General features: G+C 41.3%; 1 long non-coding RNA gene across 1 annotated transcript; it reads left to right on the top strand.

The window, feature by feature from the left end:
• On the top strand, positions 365-23,224 carry LOC110256387. The gene is made up of 4 exons (XR_002337800.1): positions 365-459; positions 1,025-1,185; positions 14,912-15,034; positions 22,968-23,224. It is a non-coding gene; the product is annotated as an uncharacterized LOC110256387 (long non-coding RNA).

Genomic DNA, 25,599 nt, shown 5'->3' with positions numbered 1-25,599 from the left:
CAGACTGGTGAGCAGGACATCAGTGACAAATGGAGCCAGGAAGCGTCAGGGGATCAGGAAAAATGACAGGGAAACCAGGAAACTTGTTGTACGAACATAGCCAAAAATTTGGAAAGAGATAAAATACCCAGATATCAGGCATAGGGTGGAACCAGGTGAGGGAGAAGATCTGAAGGGAGGATGGGAAAGTGAATCTACAACAATGATTCTCAACTTAGCTATACACTGATATCACCTGGCAAGTTTCCAAAACCTTCATGTCTGAGGCCACCCAGAGATACTGACCTAACTGGTCTGGGATGTGGCCTGGGCCTTAGGAGGGTTGGAAGCTCTCCAAGTGATTATAACATGCTGCCAAGTTGAGAGCCGCTGCACTAGAAAGACCCGAAGGTGATGCTGATAACAGCAGCTTTATTTTAAGCAGCTTCTACTTTCTTTGCACTTGAGGTAAAGCAGAAGGTAAGAAAGAAGAGTTGGAAATCTTAAGGATATAAGCCTAACCAGGACAAGTTTTGTTGTTGTTAGTTTTTTCTTTTTTTCATTTTTAAAAGTTTTATTGAAGTCTAGTTGATTTACAAGGTTGCGATCATTTCTGCTGTGTGATGAAGTGATTTAATTATATATATATACGCAGCCAGTTTTGAGCCATGAAACCAGAGTAGTCATATTTTAAACTTAAATTCTCTGACAGTATTTTTCAAAGGGTGCTCAGAAGCACCTGGGGAGGCTTGCTAAAATGCATATTTTGGAGCATCGTCTCTGAATCTCTTGGAGTGGGAGGGGACTGAGAATCCACAGTTTTAATGAACTGCATAGATGTTTCTTGTGCACACCAGAGTGTCGGAAACACTGTTCTATAGCAGGTAATTAGTATATTTTATAATGCATAGGATAACGAATGGCACCAAGAGCAGTGACATGTTTCATTGAGCACATACTGTGTCCAATATTATGTACATAGATTATTTTATCTTACCCTTAGATGAACACTTGGAAGTAGGTATTGTTTATCTTTGTTTTACAGATGAGGAAACTGAGGGTCAGTGAAGTTAAATAACTTGCTCAGAACCATGGAACTAGCAAGGGGCAAATCTAGCCTTCAAATCTTCATCTTACTTTGAAGCCACCGTGTTACACAGTCACATTCAAATCTCTGTCGACAACCTCTGGACCCCAGGGTTTAAGGTAATCTTTCTGGTTGCTAAATACATTGACCTGCCAGGAGGGTGATTGTCCTGAACCCACTTTTATAGACACTTTGTCTGTAATAACCCCAATGTTCCCACCAGTATCTAAGACACATTTATGCCCACTCTCTGATGTGGCGTAGGCACTTTGGACATGGATAGAGTGCCTGCTGGAGGTACAGGAAGGCAGACATGCCCACTATTATTTTGGATTTTCTGGAAAAGCATATCTCTCCCTCCAGGTGAAGAATGCTAGAGGTCTGTTTTCAATTCAGGGCAATATTTTTCTTAAGTGAATATAGCAAGCCAGAGCATATCAGTGGAGTCTCTAAAGCCTTGGTGGATTAGCTGGAGAAGGATACCCTAGGCAGGTTGGCTACAAGAGCCCTCTAGCATGGCCCAGTGGCTGACTCCTGGCTTACCTGGAATCAAACTCCACCTTGGCCTCATCTTTGGACCTCTCCTTCAGGGCCTTCCTGGAAAACCAACCTGGTCCCCCTCTCCTCTCTGCTTAGTCCCTTGATGTGCTTTTTCCATTTTCTTCTGTCTTGCCCTTTCCCCAAGAACAGGGACCTCATCTTTATGCGCAGCCTTTTCCCAAGGGCTCTGCCCACCTGTTATGACCCATTGCCAACACAAGCACATATAACCCTGGCAGTTGTGAAATGTAAAGAACCGCAGAAACTTTATTTAGGCCTTAGATCTGCAGCGTGGCATTGGGTAAGCCACTTTGCTAATTTGAGCATTCACTCAGAAATCAGAATATAATTCACCATGTTCTTCAGATGCAATTCTTTGCTTACTTCTCTGAACTTGCTTATATGACCTGAAGTGGGGTTGAGGGTCCCCCTCCATCCTGAATTTGTCATTAACAATGCCCGGTTATCTAGGAGCCTATTGGAGGAGGGAATGCTTTGCTCTTCCCATAAACTCATTCAAGCTACATCAGGTCAGTGACTTCTTCTGCACCGATGAGGGGGTGGAGTTGGGGGCAGCATTACCTCTCCAGCTATTCCTTCCAAGGAAGAATTTATTCATTGTCTAGCACCAGGACATTCAACAAGCCCGATTTACTTATGGCCTGCCTTACTTTATCTTATGCAAGTAGCACACTATGCTGTGTTCTCTCTTGCTTTTTTTTTTTTTTGTCTTTGAGGGCCACACCAGCGGCATATGGAGGTTCCCAGGCTAGGGATCAAATCGGAGCTGTAGCTGATGGCCTATGACACAGCCATAGCAACATGGGATCTGAGCTGCATCTATGACCTACACCACTGCTCAGGGCAATGCCAGATCCTTAACCCACTGAGTGAGGCCAGGGATTTAACTTGCATCCTCATGGATGCCAGTCAGGTTTGTTAACCACTGAGCCACAACAGGAACTCCCCTATCTTGCTTTTTTGCCTGAAACCTAGGTACATCCTGGCCCCAGGCCAGATTGGTCATTTTTGTTGGCCTTTGACTTTCATTTTATGGCTGATTGAGTAAGCAAGTTCAAGGTCCCTCTGAGGCCAGTTCCCTTTCTTTCTTTTTTGGTGGATATCCCTGAATGTGTGATTCCCAAGATAGAGATTTGGTGCTTACAAAGGCAGTTAATAGGCTTAACTTGTGTTCACTACATCAGCTTTTAACAGACAGCCCTTTATCAGGGATTATCAGGCCCAGGCCTCAGTGGCAAGGTGGCAATTTTGTTTCCCTGCTGCTGCAGCTTACTGTGAGTTCAGCAATACCAGAGTACTCTGTGCTGAAGACAAGAGTCAGGCATTTCTGGGTCTTGGGCCAAAATGTTATTATTATGCATCCAAAGCTTCCTTTACTTCTAACCATGCCTACATGCTCTCACCCACCTATCACCCAAGTCCCATTTCAACCACACACAATAAAAATTGTTCCTGTTTTTTAATCTCTCCCATCTCCACCTACCCAGCCAGTGCTGGCACACAGCAGGTGTTCAGTGCTACTTGATGAGTTAAATAATGCTCAAACCCACGAACAACTTTGGCAAACACCACGTACACACACACCCACTGTCAAAAGACAAAACAAAAAATTTGATGCTAAGGGAATTTGGTTCTCATACTGTCATTTCCTAAATGGCTGATTTGGGATGATTAAAATCATGAGGAGTCCAAAAGTGGAAGAATTCGTCACATTTGACGTTGGCACATTTTAACCAATTTAAAAAAAATTGCTTCCGCATCAGCAACACAGCCAATTTACATGTACTTAGGTAATGAGGAAGAAAATATGCAGACACTGAACGTGAGAAGGAGAATAACCATGAGGGAGGGGAGGGGAGGAGTTGGCCCAAAAGGAGGAGGAGAAAGAAGGAAAATAATTTAAGACTTGAAGTGGAGAACAAGTAAGGAAAGCAAAAACAACAGCATAGATAAACATCCTCCTTATTCAAATTTAGAATGTTCGAGCTGCCAGGGAATTTCAGAGTCCTGATGCGTGGAAGAAAGGAAAGCTGAAGGGGAAACAAATGGCTCAAGGTCACTTCTGGCTTAGGGCTGGACTGCAGGTCTCCTGGTGAACAGGGTGATGCTCCTTCCTGAACTCAGGCTGGTTTCATGGCTATGTTGTCATATTCTTTTCAGTGTAGCCACTCCTTGGTAGATAACAGGCACATAATAATTGTTTGTGGAAGAGAGGATACAGTGCAACATGCTGATAGAAACTGAAACCATTTGCATTGATGTTGGGTTATTTGTTTTTATTTTTCAAAGTGAAGAATTTGCAAATGTGAATGATTGGGTTTTGCCTTACTAGGCACCCCCACCCTGATCCATAACACAGCCTTCCTAGCTTCCCCAAATCCTCATTTGTTTCTCCTTTTATATCTCTTGAGGGTCACTTTTCACTTTATAGCACTCTCCCCCTTTTTTTGGTCTGTCTTGTCTTCCTTACTAGATATTTTATACGTCCTTTAAGATCAGAGATTTCTTCTTGTCTGTGATATAGGGTCCATTGCACTGAGATAGGAGACTGAGTTGTGAGACAGCTCTGACTCTGTTAAACCTGAGGGTCAGTTTCCTTATCTGTAAAATGCTGATAAGTAGTTTCTGGACTTTCCACCTCAGAGGATGCCTATGAGACTTTCATTGTTGTGAACTGTTACAGTAGTTTGCTTGGGTGTCCTATAAATGACAGGGGTGTGGCTGCTATTGACATTTGTCTCCCTCACAGTGCTTGGCATCTAGCCTTGTATAAGGTACCACCCTACAGGTACATGCTTGTCGAATGAACAATGTAGCAATCACTTTCCCATCTTCTATTTTAATCTAGCCCTTTCTCAAAATTAATAGAATCTTCTGTTTTCTAGATCTTTGATGATGGAAAAACTGCATTTTGTGTTTCTTTTTAAGTCTTTAAAGCTTCTTCTGAATATTTTTGAGTCACTCAATTCTCTTTTCATGATTCTTGGACAAGAATCCTGGATTAAGCCCTTCCAAAAACCCTGAGTCTGTCCGCAAAGCTAAGGAATATATATACACCCATGCACCATCTAAACATTGAAACCTCACGTAATTCTGTGAGAGAAGCTTCGTTTTTCATTCAATTTATGGATGAGAAAATTGAGGTGTAGAATTTAATTTACCCAAGGTGCTTTTTCTGTCCATGTGGTGACACAAACATGGAACACAAACACCACCTTCTATTCCCACTGCTCCAGACAACTGTGAGTCATTGGTTAGGCTAGTAACAAAGCTCAAACTCATTTGTTTCCCCTCAGAGTCTTGAGGCTGACTTGCAGTCACAAGGGCTGTAGAATCTTGTCATTCTATGTCCTCCCAGCCTGACTTGGTAGAAGTGACAACATCTTCACTATACTACCAGCCTTCCTGGAAAATTCAGTCAAGTTTTCCTATAGAGATCTTTTGAAATTCTGCACTCTCAGCCAAATAGAACTAGAAAACTCTGCTTATCAGCTGTATTTGTTTCTTGTTACTCCTGGAAAAAATTACCACACTTAGTGGCTTAAAAATAACACACTTATCCTCACATTTCTGGAGGTCAGCAGTCTAAAATCCAGGTGTTGGCAAGACCATGTTTCCTCCAGAGACTCAAGGGAAAAATTCATTTTATTGCTTTTTCTAGCTTCTAATTCTGTATTTCTTGTATTCCTTGGTTCATTGTCCTTTCCTCTATTTTGAAAGAACATCCTTCCAAGGTGTGCTTTCATGATCACATTGAAACCTTTGCTCTGTAGTCAAATTTCCCTTGGTCTCCATCTTATAAGGACACTTTTGACTACATTTAGGGTCCAGTTGGATAATCCAGGATAATCTCCCAATCTCAAAATACTTAATGTAAGCACATCTGCAAAGGTAACATTCACAATTTTCAGGATTATGACATGAATATCTTTAGCAGCCATTATTCAGCCTACAACATCAGCCCAAGGAGATTATAAAAAGGCTTTCCTCTGTAGGAATTCTGTACTGAAAAAAGGCCTCCATGTGTCCATACCGTGCAGGGATTTAGAGTAAAAGAGTATTTTATCTATGTGTTGTAGGAATCCCTAAGCCTCAAGATTTACATTAAAATGTTTCTGAAAAGAACTCAACATGCAATGTTGTTCAGTATCATTAATCATTGGGGCAGCCAATGCAACCAAAACTTTAATGAGATCATCTGACACCTGTCAGAATGGCTGTTATGAAAAATGTAGGAAATCACAAGTGTTGGTGAGGATGTGGAGAAAAGGAAACTCTTGTGCACTGTTGAGGGGAATGTAAACTGGTACAGCCACTATGGGAAATAGTATGGAGATTCCTCAAAAATGTAGAAATGAAACTACTATATGATCTAGCAATTCTACTTCTGGTATTTATCTGAAGAAAACAAAAACACTAACTCAGTGAGATATATGCACCTCATGTTCACTAGAGCATTATTTACAATAGTCAAGGTATGGAAACAGCTTAAGTGTCCACTGATGGGCAAAGGGAAAGAAATGGTGAGGTACACACTCACACACACACGCAATGGAATTTTGCTTAGTTATAAAAAAATAATGAAATCTTGCCATTTGTAACATGAGTAGACCTCAAGGACATTATGCTAAGTGAAATAAATCAGAAAGAGAAAGACAAATACCATATGATCTCCCTTTTATATGGAATCTAAAAAAAAAAAAAAAAAACAAAGACAAAATAAAAAACAAGCTCATGAATAAAGAGAGCATATTGGTGGTTGTCAGTTGCAGGAAGTGAAAAGTGGGAGAAATGGGTAAAGGAGGTCAAAGGTTAAAAAGGAAAAGAAAATTTTAGGCTTCACAGGCTGTATCACAACCACTCAACTCTGTCATTGTAGGCCTAAAGCAACCATAGGCATAAATGAGTAAGTGTAGTTATGTCTCAATGGAGCTTTATTTACTGAAGCAGGCAGCAGGCTGGACTTGGACCAAGGCTGTAGTTTATCCATCCCTAATCTAGAGGACAGTTATTTATAGTTTCCACTACTTGGCAGGTTAAGAGATGAACATCACAATCATAGTGCTTTTTCTAACAGATGGTATGGAAGTTCACTGTTTACTGACTTTCCTTACATGGATTGTTGTACAATAAAAAAATAATTGAAGGTCACCATGTCACACAGCTCTGAAGTCATGCAGCACCTAGACTGTGTGGCCAAATGCAGCAGCACTGAATATATTTAAAGTGATTTTTCTGCAGGTCCAATTTGAGACCAGATTAAGGTGAAGGAATAGGTAGTGTGTTCATTCATTTATCCATCCAGTGTATTGGCTTAGAAAAATGAGTTAAATGTTTCTGGAGTCATGGTATCTCTGGGGCATCAAGCAAAGCAATTGCAAACCTTCTCTGGGAGGACATTTCTACAACCCTTATCATGTTGAATACCCAGTCATCCCCATATTGTCATTGAAAATGTGCTTATACTCCAAAATTCCAGAAAAAAAATCACATAAGAAAAAAAAAATGAGAGGAAGTGTACACAACAAGCAGGAGATAAGACACTTAGGGGAGACTATAGCATAAATGTTTAAAATGATAAATATATGAAATTAGCATTCAAACTATAAGAAAAAAACAAGATTATGAAAAAAAAGAATGGGCAGATTTGAGGAAGAAGCAAATGGTACTTCAAGAAAGGAAAAAACCCAAATCATTAAAGTTGAAAATTTAATGGACAGCTTGGACAGTGATATGACATAGTTGTAGGCAGAACCAGTGCCTGGACAGTAAATCTCAGGACATTAACTAGAATGCAGATGGCTCTCTTTTAATAGAAGTTCAAAGGAGAAGAAGGGAGAATGAGAGTCAATATTCAATGAGATAAAGGCTGAGAATTTTCCATAAAGAAAGACATGAGCCTTTGGATTGGAGATTTACAGTGCATCCAGAGCAGCAAAAAGAAAAAAAAGTGAATCCACAATTAACATACTTTGAAGTAAAAATTCAGAACACCAACAAAAAAAGATTTTAAAATTACTGAAGAGAAATTATCTACAGGACTAAATTGTGATAAAACAATTTCTTAGTAGCAAACCTAGAAACCTACTAGGACAATGAAATATCATCTTCCACGTGTTGAAGAAATTATATACAATGATGAGAAAATGTGTGTAAGTAATGTGATGAAATCTATATAAGCACAAGTTATTAAGAAAATCAGTGACTGAGAATATTTAAAACAAACAGAACAAAATTGTTGATAATCAATTACATGGGATTCAGGATGAGGATTATTGGTGCTTCTGCTTAGGAAGAGGACATAGATTCTGATTAAATGGAGATCACTTTGAATATCAAGGAGGTTAAAAATTTAAAGATAATACCTAAAAGACAAGGCATAGAAGCTATGATTCAAACCAGTAGAAGGGAAAAATTTAAATGTTTAAAAAATCAAATGGATGATAAAAATATTAACAATTAAAATGTTTAAAAAATCAAATGGACAATAAAAATATTAACAGCATAGGAATAATACACATAAACCTCAGGATGGTGGTTTTTATGAGAATGGTCATTTGAGGATTTAGAATTCAGCTGGGTTTTAATGTTATAATGATAGAAAAAAAAGGAAACTAGTGAGAAAAATATGGCCAAAGGTTAACAAAGGTTTCCACTGCGCCACCACGGTAACTCCGAGTCTGATGATTTGGTAATATGTTCTCATAATGTTTGATGTTATGTACTCTGTTTTTAAAACTATGATCTAACTAAAGAAAAAGAAGCAAATGGAACTAGGTTAGGAATGAGGAAGTCTGCATTCAGGTTTAGTCTCTGACTCTGCCTTCAACCTGATCTTGGGCATCACTAACCAGTTTTGGGTCTCATTTTCTCTGTTGAAGAATTAATGTAATAAGCTAGATGAAGAGTTTGCGTTGTGGCGCAGTGGTTAACAAATCCGACTAAGAACCATGAGGTTGCGTGTTCGATCCCTGCCCTTGCTCAGTGGGTTAACAATCCGGCGTTGCCGTGAGCTGTGGTGTAGGTTGCAGACGCAGCTCGGATCTCACGTTGCTGTGGCTCTGGCGTAGGCCGGCGGCTACAGCTCCGATTCGACCCCTAGCCTGGGAACCTTCATATGCCACGGGAGTGGTCCAAGAAATAGCAAAAAGACAAAAAATAAAAATAAAAAATAAAAAAATAAAAAAAATAAGCTAGATGATCTCTTAGTCACGGCTGTACATTTCTGGCACCCTCTGGTCATCTCTCCATTTTGATTTGTTCCCTGAGTGATAGAACTGAAAGGAAATGGGGATCACCTCATACAAATCTTTTATCTCAGAGCCGGGAAACTGAGGCGCAGAGAGGAGGCATGGCTTTCCTGGAGATCTGGTAACCTAAGCTTCAATTTGGGCTGTTTCCATGAGCTCTGAGAATTTATCTGCCTCTCTATGGTAGTCCAAGGACAAAGGAGAGAATGTCCATGGTGGGGAAGTCACCAAAATAGATAAGGACCACCTATTAGCATTAAACATTGACTAAATGAGACCCAGTATTACTCTTTATTAAGTGGAGCCAGGAAGTTGGATGCAGGGGGCATTTTATATGTCAGCACTGTAGCAATTATGAATGGGCTGATTAATAAGTAAATAAACAAATACTAGGAAAGCAGGCCTGTTTTAATGCTTCAAATTCATAGTAACACCCTGTTAACACGAACTTCAAGTATTAACACTAATAACCACACTAATCACAGGGATGAAAGCTCCAAATTAATTCAAATGCTGCTCAATAGACCATCACTGCGTCCTCACTGCCTGTTCCTTTCCTATCTGTTCTGATCTCCATGCAGTAATTAAATCCATTAAAATGTAAAACCGGCTTTTGTTCTCAAGGGGAAAAATGAAAAAGGGAGTTGAATAACATTCTGGGTGATGAAACTGTGACTTCTCAGAACTTCCATTACATCGAAATTCTTGGCCCATTTTTTTCTGAAACATCAGTTCTCCCACGCTGGGATCCAGCTGCCAGGCAGGAGCTACAGCATTTCTCACAGAGAAAGAAGACATGGCTTAATGAAGAGGATGAATGTAGGACCTAGAGACAAGAAACTTATGCTGAGGTCATGGCTCTGCCTCCTTTACCTCTGTGGATCTTGGTTTTATAAAATGTGTCTTTTCCTCTGGCCTTCATTTTCCTCATTTGCAAAATGGGAATGATAGGTGCTTACCCAGGCTGATTGTAGGAATCGAATGAGATGATGAAAATAAAAAACAGCTAAAAAACTTTACAAAATGAGCTATTCTCTATGATGTTCAGCAGCTCACAGGAGCTTCAGTTTATTCTTTGAGTAAGGTGTGGGGACATAATGGAGTCTGGGAAAATAAGGTCTATGTATTGTTTACACTAAGAACTACTAAAGGATACATTTTAAAAGAGGATATAATCGTGATTCAGATATAAAATAATCATATTTATATAATCATATTTTTTCAGATATAAAATGAATACATGCCAAAGATTTTATTTAACTCATTAATAAATGATGGAACCAGTAGATGTTACCATGAATTCAAAAGAAAACTCACACAAATAAAAAATGCTGGAGAGGATGTGGAGAAAAGGGTGCCCTCCTACACTGTTGGGGGAATATAAATTGGTACAACCACTATGGAAAACAGTATGGAGGTACCTCAGAAAACTAAACATAGAATTACCATATAATCCAACAATCCCACTCTTGGGCATCTATCTGGACAAAACTTTCCTTGAAAAAGATACGTGCATGCATATGTTCATTGCAGCACTATTCACAATAGCTAAGACATGGAAACAACCTAAACGTCCATCAACAGATGAATGGATTAAGAAGACGTGGTATATATACACAATGGAATACTACTCAGCCATAAAAAAGAACAAAATAATGTCATTTGCAGCAACATGGATGGAACTAAAAACTCTCACACCACTAAGTGAAGTAAGGCAGGAAGAGAAAGAAAAATACCATATGATAGCACATATATCTGGACTCTAATATATAGCACAAATGAACCTTTCCATAGAAAGCAAACTTATGGACTTGGAGAACAAACTTGTGGTTTCCAAGGGGAAGCAGGAGGGAGAGGGATGGACTGGAAATCTGGGATTAATAGATGCAAACTATTGCCTTTGGAGTGGATAAGCAATGAGATCCTACTGTATAGCACAGAGGGAACTATATCTAGTCACTTATGATGGAGCATGATGGAGGATAACGTGAGAAAAAGAATGTGTACATGTATGTGTGACTGGGTCACTTTACTATACAGTAGAAAATTGACAGAACACTACAAACCAGGTATAATGGAAAAAATAAAAGTAATTAAAAAAAAGAAAACTCATGGTATCACATATTTTTAGTCAAATATGGAATGTTGGAATGAATTTACGAAAGGAATCAAAAGTAGTCACTATATACAGGGCAATCACAAATTTTATTCCATTAGACAAAAAAATTTGCATTTCTATGGACAGGGGTTATTTCCATTACTATCAGTTTTCTACAACTTAATTTCCATCTGTACTGAGTTAAAAAATTGCCTAGTCAAAGACAAGGATAGCCCAGGTGGATGAGCTAATCAGGACAACCACTAAATGTCAAAGTCTTTCACAATTTTTCCCTTATAGACCCTGGATTAAAAAAATTCTACAGAGCCCATCGTGGCTCAGTGGTTAACAAATCCCACTAGGAACCATGAGGTTGCAGGTTCGATCCCTGGCCTTGCTCAGTAGGTTAAGGATCCGGCATTGCCATGAGTTGTGATGTAGGTTGCAGATGTGGCTTGGATCTGGCCCTACACCAGGAACGGCAGCAACAGCTCCAATTAGACCCCTAGCCTGGAAACCTCCATATGCTGTAGGTGTGGCCCAAAAAAGACACACACACTCTCACATACACACACACACACACACACACCACACACACACAGAAAAAAACAAACAAACCACCCAGTGTCCTGGAGCAAGAGGGAATTCTCTAGTAGTCTACCTTTGGACTTCTTCTGCACCATCAGCTGTCCTGGGTGTCCACCATTAGCTCTTTTGTGCTTTAACTTGCACAGGAATCTCACCATTAGCTCTCTTGTGCTTTAACTTGCGGGTTCACACTATAGATTTTGGACGGCCTCCATGGTTGTGTGAGCCTATTCTTGATAATAAATCTGTTTCTCTCTAAACACATGTCCTATTAGTTTTGTTTCTCTGAAAAAAAGCTAACTAACAAAATACCCATTACCCAAATGGGAGTCTCCACAGAGGCAGTAGTCAGTAGTTTCAGCTCCACTCATGGACACTCCATACAGCCTCAGGAAGGTGCTTTCCACTGGGGGCCTGGAAACACTGGTTTGTGGGAGAGAGCAAGGCCTGGTCATTGTCCCCAGTGACCAGGGAGGGCCCCTGGAGTTCCCTCTGAGGGGCCTCGGCTCTAGTCCAGAAACACAACCCCTTCTCCAGGGCTGACGTCATATCAACAGACATTTCCTGGCAATTGAGCTATGAGAAAATGTCAAGGGACTTGAGAACTGGAGGACCAGGATAGAGGGAAGATCATGCCCAAGTCGTAAAGTTCCTGGGAGAAGAAATAGACTCCTGGGATGAAGTTTAGTACCTGCTTCTGTCAAGGAGGACACAGAATTATCACTGTACTATCACTGATTGAGTCCAGCAAATATGCTAGGTGCTGTGCCAAGTGCACTTAACACAGATTATCACATGTGATCCTATCAACTGTGTTGCAAATAGAGGTGTTATCTCCACTCAACAGATGAGAACACCTACCTCAGTTAGGGCAAGTAACTAGCCCGAAGTCACCCAGCCCCTAGAAAAGAATAAGAGAAGTCCCTAGGGAAAGAGTGTGGCTTAAGACCAAGGACAAATGAGGGAGAAACTAAGAGCCAGTGAGCTCAGGAAAAGAGGGAAGACAGTGAGAGATTCAGAAAGGGGGTTAGGCAGGCAGTCAGCTACCCGAGAGTGCCTTGGATGGGCAGCAGAATCCCATCTGTCTCTCCCAAAGACTAGCTGCTGCTCATTTGCACATTTTGCTGGCAATCAGTGGTCACCAGCATAACTTTCTCTAATGAAAACCTTACCAGAGTCAGCCAAGGAGGGAGTTATGGTTAACAGGATGCAGGCCTTGTGGGTCCAGCCAGCTCCACCACCGCCCAAGAGCAGAGGCTATTTACCAGTGTTTTTTTTTGTTTTTTTTTTTAATTATTAAATTTATTTTTATTAGGGTATAGTTTACAGTGTTGAGTCAATTTCTGCTGTACAACACAGTGACCCAGTCATACATATATATACATTCTTTTTTTGATATTATCTTCCATCATGTTCTATCCCAAGAAACTGGATGTAGTTCCCTGTGCTATACCATAGGTCCTCATTGCTTATCCATTCTATTTACCAGTTATTGATAACTTTTATTTGCTAACAGTTAACACCTCATTTCAGAGAGACTAGGGAGGCACCGATGCAAGGTCTCATTTCTGCGTGCCCAGATTTCTGGAGGGAGCTCCCTGGAGATGCTTTAAGTGAGGCATGTGATGGAGAATGAATTATAAGACAACGAATTTCCTCCATGTTGGCTGGATTGGCGAGTGGTGTAAGTCTGTGTGTGGTCAGGAGAGTGGGCTGGAGACTACCAGCTCTACAACTTTGAAGCCGTGCAGCCTTGGAAAAGTGGCTTCACTTTTCTGAGCTTCCAAACATGGAGATGTTATTACAGGCCTATTGCAAAAAACCAAATGAATGTGCAAATGTGAAGGGATTTTTATACTTAAAGTTAGGGTCAGAAAACTTTGTAAAGGGCCAGGTAGTAAATAATTCAAATGTTGTAGATTATACAGTCTCTGTTACAGATACTCAAGTCTATCATTGTAGTATGCAGGCAGTTGTAGATAATACATAACAATGGGTGTGGTTGGTTCTGATAAAGCTTTATTGGAAATGCCTGTCCTGGCTCAGTGGTTAACGAACCCAACCAGTATCCATGAGTACGTGGGTTCGATCCCTGGCCTTGCTCGGTGGGTTAAGGATCTGATATTGCCATGAGCTGTGGTGTATGTCGCAGATGCGGCTTGGATCTGGCATTGCTATGGCTGTGGTGTAGGCCAGCGGCTCTGATTTGACCCCTAGGCTGGGAACCTCCATATGTTGCAGGTGTGGCCCTAAAAAGACAACAAAACAAAACAAAAAAACCCCAACACTTTATGGATGTTGAAATTGAATCTTCATGTAATTTTCATGTCATGAAAGATTATTCTTTTTATTTTTTCTAACCATTTAAAATACAAAAACTATTCTTATCTCTAGGCCAGATAATATGAGAAATCAGGCCGGATTTGGCCACTGGGCCACTGATTGCTTATCTTTGCCCTAAAGTGCTGTATAAATGTAGAAAACACAGTAAGGGGAAGAAATTTTGCAGAAATATAAAGATTGTATGTTTTCCATATTAATGTGGGGCTTTTAAAAAGTAATTACTAAGTTTTGTGGTGCTAACACAAAGGAACTAGGAGAAGAAGGCCTGTGTAGACTGGAGCGACCAGAGAAGGGATTCTGGAAGGTGGGCATTTGATTTGAGCTGGAAGAAGGAGTGGCCAAGGTAGGAGGGTGCTTTTTTTTTGTTTGTTTTTTATTTGCTTTCTAGGGCCACACCTCCAGCATTTGGAAGTTCCCAGGCTAGGGGTTCAATCAGAGCTACATCTGCGTCCTACACCACAGCTTGTGACAACACCAGATCTTTAACCCCTAAGTGAGGCCAGGGATTGAACCTGCATCCTCATGGATACTAGTTGGGTTTGTAACCTGCTGAGCCACAGCAGGAACTCTGAGGGTGTTTTTTAAGGTACATAAGCAGGGAAGGAAGAATGAGGGCACAGAGGAGATAAAAAGACACCTGTCGGTAGACAACCAGAGAGACCTGGTAATGCTGGGCGGGGTCAGGGCTCTAGCCTGAAGTTTCTGGCTCCCAAGCAAGTGCTCTTTCCACATTCTGTCTGCCTGGCAGATTTCGTGGCAAATAGAAAACTCTAGAAGTGACCTACTCTAGGAGAACTTATCGGATTGGGAGATAGACATTCGGGAGGAAGTTATTTAAAGACAACCTAACAATTGGTATGACAGAAACAATAACAAAAATAGTAGTGACCTTCAGCAGAGCAGCTATTCAATCAACCATTACTAATTCTGCAGACATTATCTCATTTAAGACTCATAACAACCCCTGAAGAAGGTCTGATTATCCCTATTATCTCCATTTTACAGATAGGGAGACTGAAAAAAAGAAAGTGACAGCGTGTCTCACTGGGCTGAGTGACCATATTTAACAGCAGTAAATATTTGCACATTGTTTCTGAAAGACTCACAGCAGAAAATGAGAGAAACATGGTAAGTAGTAACCTAAGGGCAGTGGTCCTCCAGCCAGATGGAAATGGGTGGGGCAGCCAGAGTGTTTCAAGGGAGTAGCACAGAGGTGATCCAATACCAGTCAGAGATGACTCAATACCAGCCTGACTCTTTGGAGGGGTTGCAGACTTCTTACATCTACTGGAAAGCCTGGAGTGGTTCATAAGTATGTTTACAGATGCCTTGCTGGGGATGGCACACTCTAGAAGGAGTCCTCATAGCAGCAGCATGGAGGTTAGGAATAATTAAATAACATTTTCAGCTTCCCCAAGAGCCATTAAACTGAAACAAAGAAGCAGGTGAGAAGAGGAAGTTGAGAGTTATTTGCGCTTTGTTAATGGGCCTTTAATCAACAGACTTACACCCCACCACCAGCAGCAGCCGGTCCCTGCAATCTAGGGAGACTGTATACTCACAAAGCTCCCATTCAAGTGCCATTGGAGGCTGGCACAATGTAGCAATCAGACAAGCCCGGTCTTCTCCATGGTGCTACACCTGCACCTGTTATCACAGTGGGACCTTCTTTATCAGCCCTTAGAAACTTACAAAATGGAGGAAGTTGTCTATAATCAGTCCTCTTCCAGCTTTGTGGGATAGAAATATGTAAGCCAACATCAAGGGCTAATTGGTCTCTTTCGCTGGAGAACGATGAGCTCTGGGGTGGTTCTGGGCAGCCACAGGTCTACCGTATAATGTTGACATGACTGTGTCCCTTGGACTGGGAACCAACTCCAGCTGTGAGGGAGGGAGTCGGGTGGGATTGATGGCTGTAGCTGCAACCGGGGGGGGGGGGGTGGGAACTATATTAACATCCACCCCACCACTATTGGAGAGAATGCATGAGCTGGCTTGTCAGGTGCGGAAGGAGGCTGAATGCTTTTTTGATTGCTATAATTGCAGCAAATTGGACGCTTGAGAGTGCCTCTTTAATGAGAAGAATCTCTTGGATGAGACTTAGGGAAGAGGCCCCTCTCTTCGGATCCTTCTCCTTTGTCCCATGTGTATGAGATAATTCCCCAGCCATTATGGATTGTGAATGGGCTGCTAATTTTAGTTGTGCAAGCCAAACAAAGACCCTGGTTGGTAGATCCGGAAGGTGATTCATCTGATATGATGATTGTATGGTGAAAGCTAAAGGTCTTGATAAGCGTCCCTGATTATTTCAAACTTTTCAACCAAAGAGCTAGAGAATTTTTTAAGTGGCCATCTCAGCACTGACAATGAAACATGGGCTCCACTACCTTCTTTCCTGTTTAAGGTCCTTTTGTCTTGGCAGTCCTGGGTGCTTTGAATATGGGTGCCTTCCTCAAGTTCTTCTTAATTTGGATGAATCAGGAAGGCAAAGTCACTGAATCAGTGCAGCCAAAGTCACTGAAAAAGCCGAAGTAAAATTCTCAGAGACCCAACACAAAACCAAGTCCAATGGGCATTGGTACATTGGAGGAAAATAGCCAAGAGAAGATTGTACTGTACTTGAATCTGAAGCTGGCTTTGCATTTAACTTGTTGTTTTCTTTGGGTAAGTCACTATTTTGTCGGGCCTAAAGATGATCAATTCATCCCAGTTCGTCAGAGACTTTCTTTTTAGGGGTGCGCTCGCTGCATATGGAGGTTCCCAGGCTAGGGGTTGAATCGGAGCTGTAGCTGCTGGCTGTGTAGTGGCAACACGGGATCTGAGCCACTTCTATGACCTACACCACAGCTCATGGTAATGTGGGATCCTTAACCCACTGAGCAAGGCTGGCAATTGAACCCGAGTCCTCATGGACACTAGTCATGGGGTTCGTTAACCACTGGGCTGCAATGGGAACTCCCTGTCAGAGACTTTCTGGTTTCTGCACAGCATCCCTGGAAGCCTCTCAGTTCCAGACAAACCATATGTCCTGCTTTACCAGGGCAGAATATTAAGGGATAAGATAGGAACTAGATTTAATAAACTTTGGATTTTTCTTTCTTTCTTTTTAGGGCCATACCTGCGGCATATGGAAGTTCCCAGGCTAGCGGTTGAATCAGAGCTACGGCTGCCAGCCTACGCCACAGCCACAGCAACTCGGGATCTGGGCCATGCCTGCAACCTACACCACAGCTAATGGCAACACTGGATCCTTAACCCACTGAGCGAGGCCAGGGATAGATCCCACTCCTCATGGATGCTAGTAGAATTTGTTTCTGCTGGGCCACAATGACAACTCCCTAAACTTTGGATATTATGCAAAAGTCCCTGATGTTATCTTGTGTCCCATTTTTCTTCGTCAAGCTCCATCCCAAAATACTACCATCATCCTTTTCTTGAAGTGTGTGTCTCTTCAGCCTTTTATTGTCCTTACTGATGCAGTTGTCTTCTCTTCGAGCAGTTTCTCTGTGAGCAGGATTACTTCCTGCCTAGGGGTAGAATACCAGGCACCCAGCAGACCCTCAGTAAATATATTATTGAATTGGATCCATTACTCCCTTCTGTCTGTAGGTCCAAAGAACATTCAGATGGTCATGCTCTCAGGATCTTTGTATTAACCAGAAGGCTTGGAAAATAGAAGTAGAAAAGAATAGGCCTAGGCCTTGCCAATCTTATCCTGGAGATTTGCTCTGTGACCTTGATTAAGTTACATTCCTTTTCTGTTTTCTGATAAGTAGTAGAGAAATAGATAATTTGATGGCTTTGTATAGTATCAGTTTAATGAAGCTGAAACTACAAATCCTAGAAGTCTCTTCTTTATATGGTTCCAAGTTAGAATTGACCACAAGTTAACGTTCCAGGTTGGGGTCATGTGAGTTGTAGATCGGGGACACAAAGGAGAGCCTTTTTTGCACCCAGAAGGTCAGTGAGGGCAGGCACTGTTGCAGCTCATGCACATTGTTGCTGGCCTGCTAGCTTACTTGAATGGTCTGTCTGGGATAGAGTCAGGCCTTCATCTCCTACAGCTTCTGCTAGATCCCCCACCTTCAGCTTCCCTGAGTCCTGGGCCAAACACAGGTGCTACTCTGTAGTGCAGGATGCCAGCTCTTCTTATAGGTCAACAGCAACATTGAGGTTGAAGGAGGTGAGAGACAGATACTGTTCCTGCTAATTCTTACAGGGTCTAGTCTGTTCTTGGTATCTCTACTTTATGTCTATTTTTCCTTCTACATTTCTAGCCCTGCTGACTTCAGGCCCAGCACCAAATGCAGAAACCACAGCTCTACATAGCCTACAAATCAGCTCCCACAATTGTGTGTGGCCCAATCCTTGTAATATATTCTTTGTTCTATATACTGCTTCAAGTGGTTCTGTTTCTCTGAATTGTGAATTATGCAAATAATATCTATTGAATGCTTACTACATGGCAGGCACTTTCTCACTATTTTGTCTATATTATTTATACTTCTAGAATTTCTTGTGAGGTATGTAATTACCCCCATTTTATAGATGAGGAAATTGAAGCATAGAGAATTTAAGTAACTTGCCCCAAATCATACTGCGTGTAAGAGGCTAAGCCAGGAATTTAACCTGGCAGTTTCTAGAGCCCGTGCCTTTATCCACCATATGGTGCTGTCTCATTTGTAGGGTGAGAGGTTGTTCTAGATATCCTTGAAGTCTCTTCCAGTTTTAACACTCCGTGAAATAGGTTCTGTATTCAATTTTCAACCTTCAGAACAGTGTACTTCAAAGTGTGGTCTAAGAATCACCTAATTAGGATCCCCTGGTGTTCTTAGGACTGCAGAGTGTCATGGAAGGAAGGCTCCTGCTGTTTATAGTGTTTTCAGGTGATTTTGAAGTTTGAGAGCCAGTCACTACCCTAGAAGAGCAATAGTTGGAATAATGAATAAGTATATGTGGGGTTTTGGTTTTAGTTTGGGTCTTGGGTCTTTCTGTTTGTTTATTTGTTTGTTTGTTTTGAGAAAGGAAATTAGTCCATTTAGAGGTGGCTTCTCCTCGAGATCTACATCTAAGTAGAGGGTTGAACTGTCACCTTGGGTCTATTGGCAAGAAAACACATGTGATGGAGCTGGTATCAGAAGGCTCTGGAAGGACTGGCCTCTGTGCCTCCCAGAGGTGCCCCTGGAGACAGTTTCAGAGAGGCCTTCAGTGAGATAGATGGTCATTAGCCTGCCCTAAGACAGGCAAGGTTGCAGTGAGAGAGAAGCAACAGTAGCGCCATCTGCATCCTGCCTTTCTGCCCAGCCCTGGGTCATCTGCTCCACATTGTTAATTAGAAGTGTCTCTCTTTCCTCAAGATGGGATTATTATCATTTGTCTTCTCTTAGGAAATCAGCCATGTTGGCTAGAGGTGGGCGGAGATTCACCCAGGTGACCTTGACTATTAAGGGCCTCTGAGGCCCAGGCTTCAGGAAGCCGAGCAGCCATAGGCTGCACAAATTGGAGTCATAAGAAGGCCTGATGGTGGAAAACTTCTTCTTGGTGCTAGTGGTCCTCATTAACAGGCATGCAGGCCTGATAATGAGGCCTCTTCCTCACAGGGACCCTGGCCCCAAGACTCCTGAATTCCTGTGCAAAGGCAGGGACCAGGCCCTTCAAGCCTCAGCTGGCCCCTCAGATGTGGAGGGTACTTAACAGTTGGCAAGGGACTTTCCAATACACACTCACTGGAGCTTTTCACCATTCTTGGGATTAATAACCTAAGGAAATTCAATCCTGACTGGGGAAAATGTTAATAATAAAATTCTACTTTTTTTTTTTTTTTTTTTTTTTTGCCCAATTTCTCTCACAAAATGTGAGGGGGGAACAAACCTTCTTAAAAAAGTATTTTACTTTTCCTAGATGTCATAATATGAGGCAAGTATTAGGTTCCAGCTAGGTGCCACATACTATATTTGGCAAATTGCTTATATGGTATCACTTCATTTTTACAGTGCCCCCCTCAAAAATTGCACTATTTTACAGATGGAGAAACTGACACTCAGAAAAGTTACATAGCAACATTAAGTTATCTCACAATACGTCATGAGCTTTGAAGAGTGACTGATGCAGCTAGGTGATAAGGATGGAGGGATAGACTAAAGAAATGAACTGATTGCTGCATATGTGCTTTGTACCATCCTCCTGATGGTGAACTTCTTAAGACCATTTTTTCTTGTCAGAACCAGTTAAATCACCAAGCCTGGAGCAAAAGGAAGCCAGTCTCATGCTTTCTGGACTTTGTAATTCATTAGACTTGGAGAGAGGGTAAATTTTTTTGTGTTCGGTATTTGTTTGTTTTTGTTTTTGTTTTTTCATTTATTTATTAGTTTTGTTTTTGGTAAAAAAAACCGTGACAGAGCTTTGTATTCCTCAGCTTCCATGAGAGGACTTGGCCTATGGTTGCTCTATCCTACATTGTTTTGCTCCAGAAGGAAGAAAACTATCTCCCTATTTCTGGTTTGTTTGGTTTTTTGTCTTTTTAGACCTGTATCTGCAGCACATGGAAATTCTCAGGCCAGGGGTCGAGCTGCAGCTGCCGGCCTACACCACAGCCATAGCAACATGGGATCCAAGCCATGTCTGCGACCTACACCACAGCTCATGGCAATGCCGGATTCTTAACCCACTGAGCAAGGCCAGGAATTGAACCTGTGTCCTCATGGATACTAGTTGGGTTTGTTTCTGCTGAGCCATGACGGGAACTCTCCTGCTTCTGTTTTTGACTTTCAAGACCAAGCCTAATAAAAGGTCTCAAGTTCAGATGCACATACCTATAAACATGAATTCTAGATTCCTGTATTTTAGTAGAAATTTAAAGCAAACTCCTGCTAGGTACAGAAATTGCCTCTACACTCAGGGAAGTCACTGTGTAGTCAAGTGTCCTCTCCCTTTGCTGGATGTCTTGAATCCTGTAATAGTCCATCATCTTAAAACACTGTAAAACTGGAGAACAATGTTAGGATGATTAGTTTAGAAAAGTTTAGTAAATTATTTGAGGGTAGAAATTATGTCTGCTTTGTTCACCCTTGTTTTCAGAGCTTTGACCCACTGCCTAGTACCTAGTGGATTTTCTCTACATATTTGTTGAATGAATAAATACATAACTGAATGAATGAGTAAATAGATGAACCAATTTAAGATTTCCTGGACAACCTTCCCACCACCTGCAAGGACAATGAAATGTCTCCCACCTTGACTTCCTGCCTCCTGGGTCTCTTCTCTGAGCCTTGCTGAGCCATGAGGCTGAGGTTAATGCTACCTCACACCAATTTTCCTCAAGTGACCATTCTGCTAAAATACTCATGGCTCCTTCTTGTTAGACTTGGGATAAAGGACAGATTAAGAATTAAATGCCTGGGCTACAGGATCCTGCATCTTTGAATTATTTTGCTAAACATTTCTAGGGACTCCCAAGGAAAGTATGTGTCAGGTACCATGTGAAGAACTCTCATTTTTTCCCCCGATTCTAGTAGCAAGTAAGCAGGTCAAAGAAGCTAGTCTCTTCCCTATTCTCAAACCCAAATCTAAATCTCCAGTTTACCATTGCAACAGTGAGGAAAGGCCAGCCCATAACTTTCCTAATATCAATAAGAAGAAGCAATTTCTCCTGAACAGGCTTATCTACATCTCTGGAAACATGGCCGATAAGTGCTCTTGGCTTGACTGACAAGTAGTAAAATGCGTTCTTAGTTTGTAATTCAAGGTTCTCCATCATCCAGCTACATCAAAGACTAAAGACAAATGAACACAGGATTCAAATCAACTTCCTCACACCACCAAACAATCCTCTCAGGTCTGGCCGGAGTGGTCTACTAAATACCTGCTGGACACCCCAGCACATTCCTCTCTCTTTATCTTGGTTCTTGAGTCCTTCTTTGTCAGTGTCCCATCCTGTGCCTTCTTTGTCACTGTTTTTCCAGGACCAGCTCCTTGCTCCCCTCCTCCTTGAATTGAGCCCTGGCTACTCCTCCTCACATGTAGAGGGTGAAAGCAAAGGAGGAACCTCTGGCACTGTCTCTACCCTACACCTCCAGTGCCCAGGAGAGCTATGTATTGAAGTAAATGAGAAGCAGAACCTGGGTTCTGCAGTCCCTGATTGTAAGAATTTGGCACACTCACTTAACCTCCCCAAGTTCCAATTTCCTAATCTGGAAAATTGGAAGGATTTTTACTTCTCAGAGTTGTATCAATTAGGTGATTCTTTTACTTGACCCAGGAGGTGAAAACCAAGGGTTTTCTAAGTGCCAGATGCACAGTGACTGATACATAGTAGGTGATCAATAAATATTACTAAATAGTTTTAAACACATTAAATGAATTTGTAAGACTTGTCTAGTTAGAGAAAAGAATTATTAGATTGAATATAGGATCTTTTCCCACAGTTTTCTTTAATTCTTGTCTTTTTTAAATAGGTGCTGGACACAAAAGAAGAGAAACAGAAACAGAATTAATAATTTAACACTTTATGTTCAATATCTCATTCATTATCCATATTCTGTGTCCAGCCATTTGGATTTTTGCTAAATGCATGGCTGAAATATCTAGAATAAAACAACGGTGGGAGTTTTCTCATAAATACATTTTCTTGTCTTTTTTGCATCGATCAACTAACATTTGTCAGATAACATTCTATTAAGCCAGGCGCCCAATATTTGACTAAGAGGGGAATTCCTGTTGTGGCTCAGCAGCTTAAGAACCCAACTAGTATCCACGAGGATGTGGGTTTGATCCCTGGCCTCACTCAATGGGTTAAGGATCCAGCATTGCCACAAGCTGTGGCGTACCATGGGTTACGGATGTGACTGGGATCTGGCATTGCTGTGGTATAGGCTGACATCTCTGCAGCTCTGATTTGACCCCTTGCCTGGGAGGCTCCACGTGCTGTGGGTGTGCCCCTAAAAAGAAAAAAAAATTAACTAAGAGAATAGTCTTGTGAAGGACATGGTGATTACCTTGAAATACATGAAAGCCTCCCATAAAAGATAAATTAGACCTTGTCTATGTGTCTATGTGTCCTCAGGAGAAAATAATTATTGGTGGTGAGAGGTTATAAAGAGATGAATTTCTTCCAAGATACAGTAAGAGGAGTCAGCCCATCGCTTCAGAGGTGTGTTGGTATGTACATGTGTGGTTGGGGTAGGGACCACTAAATTAACAGTGTGGGACAACAGAATGTTATGATTCTAGCAGGGATTAAAACTGAGAAGGAGAGAAACCAAATACTTCTCATTCAATAATAGAGGTTCCATTGACTCCATTTTTGTTTTGTTTTAGTTTTGGTTTACCAATGCAGTAGATTTATTTATATATTTATTTTAGTATATATAATGGTATTCTATTTGGTAGTCTATTCTTTTTTAAAATTGAAGTATAAATTATTTATAATGTTGTGTTAGTTTCTGATATACAGCAAAATGATATATATTTTTTCATATTCATATGTATCTTTTCACATTCATTGCATATATCTTTTCATATTTGTTTCATATATATGTCTTTTCATATTCTCTTCCATTATGGTTTATTTTAGAATATTGAATATAGTTTCCTGTGCTATACAGACTCTATTTTTAGTTGAGAAAATCCCACTCTACCTGAACCATCCTCAGTCTCTCCACAAATACACTCACACATGTACATGTGCACACACACACACACACAAACACACACGTTTGTTCTTGGGATTTGATCTTATTTTATTAGGTCCCTGGCAAGAGGAACTGCCAGCCTCAGCTTTCACAAGGAGATTTTAAAAAGGAAATTCCAAAAGGCTCCTTCACACTCAACTTATCCCAGGGACCCAGCACCCATCATGCTATGAAATTTGATTGATGACTAACATCAGTTGAAGGTTTGGGTTGCTAAGACCATAGGATAAAAAGATAAGTCATTGTATATTAGGAAAGGGCTAAGAATTGGGGGGGGGGGGATCCTTTCCTTCAAAAGAGGTAAGATTTCCTAAAAGGAAGTAGAACAGAGGTGGCAATTTCTATTGTCAATCCTTGAAGCATGAGACACTTGATATGAGGGAGGAGGAAACTCTTGAGCCTGAAGATAAAGGGTACAGCATGAAAGTTTGAAAAGTTGTCACAGAGGATCTCTTCATAAGTCTTTAAGGTCCATTTTTGAGATTCAAGGCAATATTCAAGTTTTCTGCAACTATACTTTCTTCCTTTCAATATGAATAATTATCTTCCCAAATCATTGAAACTCTGTATAAAATAAATTTGTATGTAACCATATACCCAGAGATACTGGTCTTGAGAAAATGAAGGAACAGAGTGGAAAAGAGAGAAGAGGAAAGCCTTCATCCTCTATCTGTCCTTTCTACCTTCTGTACACATATCTGTCATGTGTCCCAGCAGAAAGGGTGCTTCTAGACTGAATAATATGTTACAGCCTATCAAGAGATGGAGTCTGTTTCCCCACCCTGAATCTGGGCAGTCTTTTTGATTTGTTTTGACTAATAGAAATGTGGCAGAAATAGTGTGCTATTTTCAAGATTAGGCCTTAAGAGGACATGCAGCCTCCATTTTCACCCCCTTGGAAGACTGTCTGGAGACCATCACTTAAGAACCCCAGTTCATCCTAGTGAAGAAAGAGTGGCCATGTGGAGGATAGCTGTGGAGGATAACCCAGGCCACAGACAGAACCAACTACCAGACACAGGAGTCATGCCAGCCTGCCTCTTCCAGCCCAGCTGTGGCAGCCCAGGAGGTAGCTGCAGAGCAACTCCTCAGGCAATGCTCAGAATCGTAACAAATCATGATTTGTTCCTGTTTTAAGCCACTAAGCTTTGGGGAGACTTATTAAGCATCAGCCCATTTACTGGAGCATGAATTCTGAATGATGCCCTGGGGAACTGAAGAGCAACCATAGAGAAGCCAGAAGCAATAAGAGAGCTCCAGTGCTAGGGAGCCTTCCAGAGAGGGCGGAGCCATGCGCCAGGAGAGGGAGGAACCTCTGCTTTCCTGTACAGATTAGAGATGCTGCTCTCTGAAAGGAGAGAAAATATGACTCAGCAGATGCCTCTGGTCCTAATGTAAGAAGGGACTTTCTATCAAAACTGTCTAGGAATGGAATAGACTGCTTTAAAAGTTGCTAGGTTCTTCAACATCAGGAGTATACAAGAATGAGCAGGAGATGGAAAGGCAGAATTTGAGCATTATGTAGTTGGCTCTCTGAGGTCACGTCCAACTCCAGGCATCTTATTTGGTTCTCTAAATCCTATTTGAGAAGATGGCAGTATATGCGTAATTATGTCAATAAATCTGTCATGTTATCTTAAAAAAAAGACTCTAGTTTATGAAAAGCAGGAGTAGAGTGTATGTGAACTAGACAGTTCCTCTGAGTGCATAGCTTATCAACACGAATCTGGCCAGGCTGGTCAGAGCACACAGACACATATCCACAGCAAGAACCAGAAGCCTGTGAGAATGGATTCCTGGGAAAACATCCCGCTGAAAACTGAGGCCTCTGGGCAGAGGTTACATCTTTTTTGAATCTCTTTTTAGGGCCAGGCCTTGTTGTTACCGTTAAGTGAATTTGCAACATGATCATAATAATGACAACAGCAATAATAATAACTGTAATAATCCCCACTCTTAACTCCTGGCTGGCCTCTTTCTTACTACCTACAACAGATATGTTGC

The sequence above is a fragment of the Sus scrofa genome, chromosome 13 (genome assembly GCF_000003025.6).
Source record: "Sus scrofa isolate TJ Tabasco breed Duroc chromosome 13, Sscrofa11.1, whole genome shotgun sequence".
NCBI lineage: Eukaryota > Metazoa > Chordata > Mammalia > Artiodactyla > Suidae > Sus > Sus scrofa.
Note: the sequence above shows the minus strand (reverse complement) of the source record. Positions and strands in the feature narration are given on the sequence as shown.